Genomic DNA, 10170 nt, shown 5'->3' on the forward strand with positions numbered 1-10170 from the left:
AATTTAATTTTAATGTTTAATTCAATCAATCTGGAGTTATTACAACAACTTGGACATCACATATCAACTCCAATCATTTTTTTAATTTATTTTTTTTACAGTAGGTCCTTGTTGGTTATCTCTTTTAAGCATAGCAGTGTGTACATGTCAATCCCAAACTCCCAATCTGCACCATTTGCAATGATTCTCTCCACCAGTCTGTAAAATGTTTACATACCTGGTGCCAGCTGTCTACCCCAGAGAGTATCTGGTGGCAACATAGACTACCGAATACACGTTTACCTTATGGCTGCAAAGAACTCAGGAACCAAGGGAGGCAGTCTAAGGTGGGGATAGCATCTAGATTATTTTTTAATGTTCTAGCCCCAACTTCAGTGCTGGAAGGGCTCTGTACACAGAAGAAATAGCTTTTGTCATCAGGCATCAAGAGAGCTTTCAGCCCTGGTACACTGGCAAGGATGCACAGAACCACCAGAGTAGTGAAGAGATGTAGGCTTTCCCAGAATTCATTAATATTATCACTGCATGACAGGGGGGAGCTATCTATACTCTGCCTGACTGACAGTGAGCAGGGGGGATTCTAAGGTAGGAAGGGGTATCAGGCAAGCATCTGGTCCTTTCATCCAGTAGATCTACCCACTCAGATGGCTCTGCAACTTTAAGCTGGTAATAATGATTCATAGATTTTCTAAGCCTTTTCACGGAAGTTGGCCAGGACCCTCCAAGATTCCCCGTGTTCTGTCCTTCTGTTCCCTTTTCCACTATCTGCTGAGCTCTGAATTCAGAACCCTGACTGCCAGCCTGTCCTGGGCTATCAGTACTTGGTTTAGTATGTGGCCTGTCTCATGGATTCTGGAAATTTCTTTACCCCCCAGGCCTCCTGGTGCTCCTTACTAGCTGAGGATATCCTGTCTAGACTCTTCCTGGGGATCTAGTCATTCTAACCAAATCCTTGCTTCTTAAAGTAATTGAAAAGAATCTTATTGACATAGAATTTTAAAACACGTACCCAGAGATATCCCAGTACTCAAGATACCTTACAAAAATCCTGCTTTGTATGGATGAGGAATTAATTAATGAGGAATTATTTTTTGAGTAACATAATTAGAAAATGGAAATACAAAATAAAATAACATTGAGGATATATATTCACATAAAAGATTGGTCAACATTTAAAGTTGATCAAATAAAATGCCTGTGAGTTTATGATATTTACATACATTAATATGTGAGAGTATAAGTTGGTACAGTATTATTGAAACAGAATAGCAGTGATATTCATAAAAATTTACAATCAACACACTATTTCCACTTCAACCCAATGTTCATTTCTATGTCTTTCCATAAGAAAAAATACACATTTGCCCAATAATTTATATTTAACGATGTTGGTATCAGTTCTATTAGTTATAGCAACAAATGGAAAACAACTTATGTGCCCATCAGAAGGAGAATGGTTAATTTAATTATGGCATATACACACTTTAGAATTATTGGGGGTAGTTAAAAGAGTGAAATGGATCCATATGTGCTTTCACGGAAAATCCTGCACTCATTTCATTAAGTGACAGGGACAAGAGGCAAAACAATATGTACATCATTATCTATGTATGTTAAAAAACATTTAAAAATGTTTTTTTTACATTTAACATTTAAAAATTTAAAACTTTTTAAAAATTTAAAAACATTTAAAAAATTTTTAATTTAACATTTAAAAACATTTTAAAATGTTTTTAACATTTAAAAATTTAAAACATTTAAAAATTTAAACATTTAAAAATGTTTCACATTTAAAAATTTAAACATTTAAAAATTTAAAAATTTTTAAACATTTTAAATGTTTAACATTTAAAAATTATGGTTACCTGTGAGTAAGGCAGAATTTTCGAGGATGAAATAAGGAATGGGATTTGGATTCATCTATATTTTTCTAGCATCAAGAATATATGCAGTATTTCTATTGTAATTAGTATATTTAAGTAAGACGGACAACAGAAATGATTGTAGCTGTGTGTTATTCAGATAAAGTATCTGTTAGCAGAAATGTAGGACGAAGCCGGAAACCTGAATGACAACACTTCAAAAGTTTCTCTCTCTTACACATAAGGCTTGCCTTGGGTTGGCCAGTGTCTCTGCTGTCATGTGACCCAGGGATCCAGCCTGCTTCCACCATGTGGATCCACATCTCAGCACAGGGTTTGCATGTTTGCTGCTGAATTGAACAGAAAGCATCAAGGTAGCACACTGACTGTCAAATGCCTTGGTCTGAAAAGGACAAACATTGTTTCTGTTCATATTTCAGTGGCAAGGGTAGTCACAAAACCCTTTCTAATACAAGTGGACTGGACGATACAGTCTTGCAATCTCTCCACAAACAGTTACGGAGTAGGAGATCATCAGTAAAGTACAACACTTATAATTTGTATACAAAAGCCCTCTTCATTCTTGGAGAAGTTTCTGAGAAGGCAAAAATTGCCTTGCAACACTCCAACTTTTTCTAGTGTCTGCTATGTGACAGGTGTTTTCAGATACAGGCTCACACCAGTTTTCTAAAGGACACTGTAAATCTCAGCAGGGAAGTGTCGGTCACCTTTTCTCACTAAATAGTACCTTTCTGCACTTACCTTTACAGTAGTCTCAATACACTGAAACTTTTCTTCTTCCTTTTTCTGCATGGTCAAAAATCACAGCTTGTGAGCCTCTGCTACCCATCACCTGATGAACATGCCTGAACACTTGTACAGGTGTCTTTAGGCACACTGGAAAACCAGGGTTTTCCTCTTGGGCAGATACAGGCAAGAGTCAGGAAAATGATGGTCAATTTTTTTTTCTTATCAAAGGTGGCATGTCCACCAGGGAGACATGTTCTACATTGTTGGTAGACTGAATAATTGCTCCATGAAGATGCCCATACCTTATCCCTAAAACCTGTGAATATGTTATGTTACATGGCCAAAGGCACTTTGCAGATGTGGTAAGGTTATGCAAGCAACTTTAAGATAAAGATATTATACTGGAATACCTGGCTGGACCCCAGGTAATCTAATGACATGACCCCTTACAAGCAGAGAACCTTCTCTGGCTTGCTGCAAAGGAGAGATGCGGCAGACAGGGAAGTTTGAGAAATGCCAAGCGTGAGAAAGATTCAAAGTTTAATTGCTGACTCAAAATATATGGGCCCACATGTGAGGACAGGGGAGAGGTCTGGAGGAACTATGGCAGCTCCAGCTGACAGTCAGCAAGAAAACAGGGCCTCGGTCTTATTATCACAAAGAACTGGGTTCTGCCAAAACCTGAATGCTTTTGGAAGGAAATTCTTCCCAGAACTCATGAGGAGAGGTCTGGCAGCTGAAAGCTTGACTTGGGCCTTGTGAAACCCAGAACAGAGAAACCAGCAGAAGCAACTTGGATTTCCCACCAACAGACATGTGAGAGAATAAATTTGTGTTGTTGTAAACTGCTAAATTTGTGGCAATATGTGGAATACTGGCATAAACTTCTGGAAGGGCTACAGGGTCTGTTAGAATCCAGTCTAGGCAGATGGTTGTGACACAGTGATTTCCTTGGTCCTTCCTCATCTACCATTTAGAAGAGAGGCTTTGGTTCTTTGCCACTTAGTTAAGCTCACTCATCAGTGTACAGATTCAGTGGCCAGTCTCAAATAAGTCAGCAGATTAAATTCGTTTCTTTCTAACCTTGTCTGCTTTCTAAAACCTTCTAACTTCAGGTTTATCTTGCAAGAACCTGTAGATCCTGTGCCTAATCTACTCACAAGCCAATTTGGAAAAAATTTTGAAAGTGTGGTGGAAGCACCCAGAGCAGATGAGCAGACTTCTAAACTTCACCTCCAAAGTAAACAACAGTGGTTGGGGCTGCTGCTAGAAGAGAGATTCCACAGTCAGGGATGGGACAGACAGGGGATGTCTGCAGGGAGTTGGAATGCTCTAAATCAGGGGAAAGGTGGGTGATTCTGGGTTTTCTGTTCCACTGGGAGCAGAGTGCAGCCTTATAAAAGGAAGCAGGGGAGAGCTAGACAGCAGGTCAAGATCCAGATGTGGGCATGAGGGCACACTGGGGAAGACCCAGGGGAAGAGCGATGTAATTCGGAAAGGACTGGATCTGGTCCCATGTACCAGCACTGTGTAGAATCAGCTCTAAAAGAACCCTGTGGATAGGGGCAGGAGAATCTTAGGCAAATGCAGGCCATAGATAGTCCCAACTTGGTGTTTAATTCTCATTTTCACTTTATTAATACACCTGGGTTTAGTACATTGGCTGCAGATACCTTTTTTTTTTATTTCCTGGGAGACATTGTGAAGTAATGAGAAGAAAAATGAATTAAAAGATAGAAGGTTGGCCTCAGGCTGGGAGGGGTGCAACAGTGTGGGCTCTAGAGGAATTCAGACCAGGGTTCTAGTCCCAGCTCTGTCACTTACAAGCCAGGTGAACTCAGGAAAGTTGCAAAATTCTGTGAGCCTCAGAGTCTTCATCTGTGAAATGGATTTGAAAAGTAGTCCTCTTGCTCTTGCTTCACATATATCATGTAAATAGGAATGTTGGAATGTAACTTATGCAAGACACTGGCACAGTCTCTGGCATTTATTGGGTTTTACTAAACTTTAGTTATTACTATAATTATTTTCACCCTAAAACCTACTAACCTCCCCCTCTGGTTTATTTTTTTTTTAATCCAGGAAATATAGAATTTGTAGCTTTCTAGGATATGGCATAAGAAATCAGCCAATATGTTGCTTAGCATGTTAAACTAAGTTACTTGCTGTATAAATTTTCTTAGGATATATTATTTATTACTGGTGTGGGGGATCCTACCCAGTTTGATGCAACTCAAAATTCCTGAAATTTGTGTCAAAGTCTATTTCCATCCCTCCCTTATATCTTCCCTTCCATCCAAAACACTTGTGTTTGCAATTACTTTACCTCCATCACAAATCTAGTTCTAGCTTAGAGTTTACCAAATTACATCCCAAATAACCTAATTAAAATGCCCATCTATTGGATGGACTATGTCACTCCCAGCCCAAGGCAAAGATTGCCAGCACAGTGGCTTCTGAGCATCCCGCCTCATATAAGTATCACCCTTATTTCTCAGACACTCCCTTGTTATAATGTGCACAAATCACCTATTTTGTGGACTGTGTTCCCCAACACTGGAAAAAGAGCACAGGCCCTCTTCCACTCCCGCCCCAAGTGAAGATCGCTCTGCTTTATACATGGTCTTGAAGTGACTGCTAAAAGCAGCTTTCCATTCCAGGCTTTAGTCTCTCAATCTGAGACACATCATCTGAGATTTTAGTCTCTGCCTACCACTCAAACAAACTCCTCTGACCCACCACCCAGCTTAATTAAAATTACCTCCCACTGAAGGGCTTGCAGTTTCCCAAGGTCTCAAACCCCTTTACCTTGGCATATTTACATTTCACTACAATTAAAACCCCCAAGTCCTCACACCATCTTTTGACTTGTCCTTTTAGTTGTAGGGGATATCTTACAATATTCCTTACGTCATAGCTGCTCCAAGACTTTAAAATTCTACTTTAAAATTCTATGGGCAGGAATGATTCTTGTTCATCTTAGTATTCCCCATACTAACAGGGAGCTTTGCAAAGATTAGATGCTTAACTATTGTTAAGGGAGAAAAAAGTGGGCCACTGAAAAAGAGGTATAATTTATTACAATATTATTTCTCCAATATTAATAATAATAAATATTATTATTACAATAATATTTATTACAATATTATTTTATTTATATATATATATATCATGTTATGAAACAACAGGCCAAAAGTGATAAATGAAGCCAAGAATTTATCATCTTTTATTTATTTCTCCATTTCTTGACCCCACCTATTACATTGTTGAGTTTTTCACATTTCCAAGGAAATGCCTCGTCTATTGCCGTTATCTTATTCCAAATTACTGAATAAGGTAGAACTTTTCCAATTAGTTTTACGAAATAATAAAACTCTTACTCTTAAATATCATTCACAGCAATCAGTGTTTGAGCAACATCACTCATAAATTTGGATTTTGAAGCTACTTAAACCTTCTATTAAAAGGAACAATGTTTTTTAAAATTATCCAAGTTACTACATAGAACAGAAACACAAATATATGTTATACACTATGTTGTCTGCAGCCCCACCCCAACCTTCTACTACTTAGAATGTGGACTTCTCTTTTTAACAACAAAGTGAAGAATCTGCTTCAGACTCTATTGGGGCGGGAGGAGCTGCTGGCTATGGCCCTGGAGCGCACGCTGGCCAGGGCAGCAGTACGAGCCCTGGCTGCAGCCCTGGCTCGGGCTCTCTCTCCCTCATCTCTCAAAGCCTGTTCATTGTGGGGTGGGAAGGCAGTGGGGACGGTACCATTGACCTTGGCCACAAACTCCAGGACTTTCATCTTGCTGGTTTCAGCGCGGGCTCTCGGGCCCCACAGGAACTCATAGCGTGGGGGATCGCTGTTGGCCACCTGGCAGTACTCCAGGTACCTTTCCTGCACTAAATCTTTGGCGATGAGCTTCTTGGGCTCCCCACAGATGAAGTTATTCCTCCCAGCATATAACCCCATTATATTCAGCACTTCCCAGACTTGCTCCTCAGTGGCGCAGTTGCCCTTCGTGAAGATCACGCCCAGAACAGTCATCAGCACACCAGTCTTGGGAACCTCTCTGTCATCACTCGGCTTTGCATCATAGCTTAGTTCCAGTTTATTGACGAGGACATAAGTATTCCTATTGGGATCCACTTCCTTCACGTCAAGGCCAAAGACCAGCTCCAAATGCTCAGAGGCTTTCCTGAGGATCTCATAGACGTGATTCTTGTACCTCTGTATTACATTTCTCAGCATATCCGCCTTGGTAACGGGCTCTTTCATATGATACTTGTACAGAAGGTAATGCACCAACATAACAACCTTCTTGTCAATAGGGCCTCTGGGCCAGTGCTGAGTGGTATCCTGGGCCTGGGAGGCTTTTGGCCTTTCCTCCCCTTGATTGTCAGCACCTTCGTTAAATCTTATGCTTGAAACAGCTGCAGCAGTAGTGGTGGCGGAACGGACTCTCCCAGACACTTGGAGACTGCTGGGTGTTCCAGTGGCAGGTGAGCTCTGGGGAACATCTTTGAAATGAGGAGATGGGGAGGAAGGGGACTCTTCTTCCTCTGGTACAGTGGCCTGAGCTTCCACCAGACCACTGGGCTGTTCTTGAGCCTGGCGGCGTTTTTCACGGGCACGAAGCTTACTCTTCTGACCCCGAGGCATGATGACTGACAGCAGGCAGGAGTGTGGGAAAGAAGGTAGATGACTCGGTGACCTGGAGGAAAGAGGATGAAATGGTGTTATAATACTCTTTAGTGAGGAGATACCGCTTTGGGCTTTATCGATGGCCATCTCTGCAGGTTTCCTTGCTGGCACTGCTCTAGGAACCCATAAGGCTCCTCTTCTCTGATCAGCCTTTCCTCTGAGGACTCTGTGGAAGTAACTAGAGTTCACCTTAGGCTGCAGCTCTCCAGCCCTACCTGGGTCTTAACTGGAGCTGATACAGGGTCTGGCAAGTCCAGGCCCTGTGGAGCCTCCCCTGTTCTGGAGTAGCAGGTGTTTCTCTCAGTTCACATTCAGGGCCATTACCTTGACTTCTGGCAGCACCTGAGGTCCTGTGCTCAACTGCTTTGATGCTGACCCCTCACTCCAAAGCCCTCACATCCCTGACATCCTGGAGGAGGAACTGAAAGGGGACGTCATCTGAGCACACCTGCCCCCGTGTACCCTGGGATGACAGTAATGACAGAACTCTGTGGGACCACCTCCATTCTGGGATAATCAGGATTCTCACCCCTCACACAGAGTCCTTACCTTAGTTTCTTGCAGGGCCTGAGATTTCTCCCTTGGCTGACCTTAGACCTACCCCTTTGGAGCAAGGCCCTCACATCTCTGAAAGTCCTAGGAGGAGTTTAAGGAGGTCTCAGTCTAACATATCTTCACCGGGGACCCTTGCCAAGGATGACATCACATGTAGGGCTCTGTGAAACACCCTTTGTTCTGTGATGAGTGGTACCCTCAACCCTCCAGTTCCTAATAGTAGTTCCTCCCCTTGACTAACTGGTGTCCTCCCTTCTGCAGACCTGAGGCCTATAATAATCAAACCAAGGCTCTCATCTACCTGATATCTTGGAATATGCAGGGGGGTTGGGGAGCAGACTCAGTATGACAGATCTCTGAACGGCTTCCCACGGCTGGCCACAGAGCAAGGGCCTGACTCAGTGTACCACCCCTCAGTCCTCACTTTGACTTCTAGAAGGGCCTGGGTGGGGTCACTTCCTTGTAATAGGGCCTTCATCTCCCTGTGACCACTGATGATAAAGTGAGAAATATCTTAGCTTGACAGCCCTGCTTAGCCTGACACCAGGGCTTATAATAGGGGTGGTGCTCTGTGGGGCCCTCTTTGTCTTAAGGGAGGAATTCCCTATAGTCCTTGCTCAAGGTTCTGAACTTAAAGCCACCCCTAGGACTCCTCTCTCTGCTACCCTGAATCCTCTAGCATTAGACCAAGGCTCTATATACCTCCCTTCCCTCCCCCCACCCCCACACTACCCCCTCCAACCAGAAGGTGAAGCGAGGGGGCACGTGGGCCTTACAGCCCTGCCAGGGGCCTCCCCGGGCTGACCACAGGGGCCGGGCTCTGTAGAACACCCCCTGCTCTGGGGAGGTGGTTTCTCCTAGAATGCAAATAGGGGCATTTATTGACTCCTGGCCAAGCCTGGTACTCCTCCCTCTGCTGGCCTGAGGCGGACGCCCTGGTCAAATATCCTCACCTCCTGGAGCAGCCAGACAGGACGTCAGGTGTGCCCAGTCCAGCCACCCATGCCTGGGGTCTCCCAGGCCCATCTGCAGGGGCAGGGTGCCCAGGGGACGCCTCTGTTATGGGAGAGGGGGAGTTCTGCCAAACTCACATAGGGTTCTTCATCGACTCCTGAGAGGCCCTGAATTCCTCCATCAGCTGGCTTAATGCCAACACCCTGGTCCAAAGTTACTATTTTTCTGAGTTCCTAGAAGGAGAATTCCCAGGGCAGTACGTTGGACGATTCCTGCCCAGAACCTTCCAGGGCCAACTACGGGGCCTTCTGTCTTTTGGGTTAGAGGGTCCCTCAAACCTTAATCAATATCCTTAGCTTACCCCTGTAGAACTGCATTCCTCCTTCTGCCGACCCGATGCCACCGCTCCTCCCACTGCACGTTCTCACCTCCTAGATTCCCAAGACGGAAGTCAGTATGCAACATATCCAGTCACCCCTGCCCCAGGCCTCCAAGGGACGACAGCAGAGGTGGGGCCTGATTCTGTGGTGCCCCCTCTGTTCTGTTGTGGGTGGTACCCAAAGTTCTCTCTGCAGAGTTAGGGCCTCATTTTGGCTCCTGGTGCATTGATTAAAGGCTCCTTGGGAAATACCTCCCTGTATGCTCTGGACAGTTTCTCAACTTAAACCCTTGCAGACAATGGGTACGAGTCCCAGGCGTGATGTGAGATGAAGATACTGTAGCACAAGGTAGGGGGACCAGGACAGGTTCTGAGCTGTCAGAGAAAATGCATAGTAATGATGGGATCTCATCGCTCGTCAATACAGACCCTTGCGAACTTTCTGTTTGAAAAGTTCGAACAGAACTTCCCTTCTTCTACAGGGAAGAAGCAGACCTGCATAATTTTGTGTAACCCAGATCTTTTTATCTCATCTAACATTGCTGCACAGTGTACTGAAATTCATTTCTATTTTGAATCTCATTTATAACGAATATATTATATACCTGTTCTAATAATTGCTGCTTTGTACGCAAGGCTCTTGGTTTTACTACTGTTATCTGTACACCAGCTTCCTGAAGTCACTTATTCATTTGAAAAATCCGTGGCCTTTTCCTTTGGATTTTCTAAAATGATGATCAAATTTACAATGAATAACTTCTGTTTCTTTTTAATAGTCTTAACATTTATTGATTTTTGTATTCTTATTCTCTGGCTATGCATTCCAGTCCAGTGTTGAACAGTAGAGTTGGTAGCATACTGCTTGCTGTGTCTTCTTCCTCACCTTAACAGGAATGCTACTAACACTTTGCGTTTCACATTTCAATTCTTTTGCTGTAGATTTTAGGAAATGAAAATTCC

General features: G+C 43.3%; 1 pseudogene across 1 annotated transcript; it reads right to left on the reverse strand.

Moving 5' to 3' along the window:
* Positions 1-1398: 1398 nt before the first annotated feature.
* LOC309652551 (melanoma-associated antigen B10 pseudogene) lies at positions 1399-8908 on the reverse strand (annotated as a pseudogene). The gene has a single exon. The product of its transcript is annotated as a melanoma-associated antigen B10 pseudogene (transcript).
* Between the last annotated feature and the right edge of the window lie 1262 nt (positions 8909-10170).

The sequence above is a fragment of the Balaenoptera physalus genome (genome assembly GCF_965194825.1).
Source record: "Balaenoptera physalus genome assembly, chromosome: X".
NCBI classification, from domain to species: Eukaryota; Metazoa; Chordata; class Mammalia; order Artiodactyla; family Balaenopteridae; genus Balaenoptera; species Balaenoptera physalus.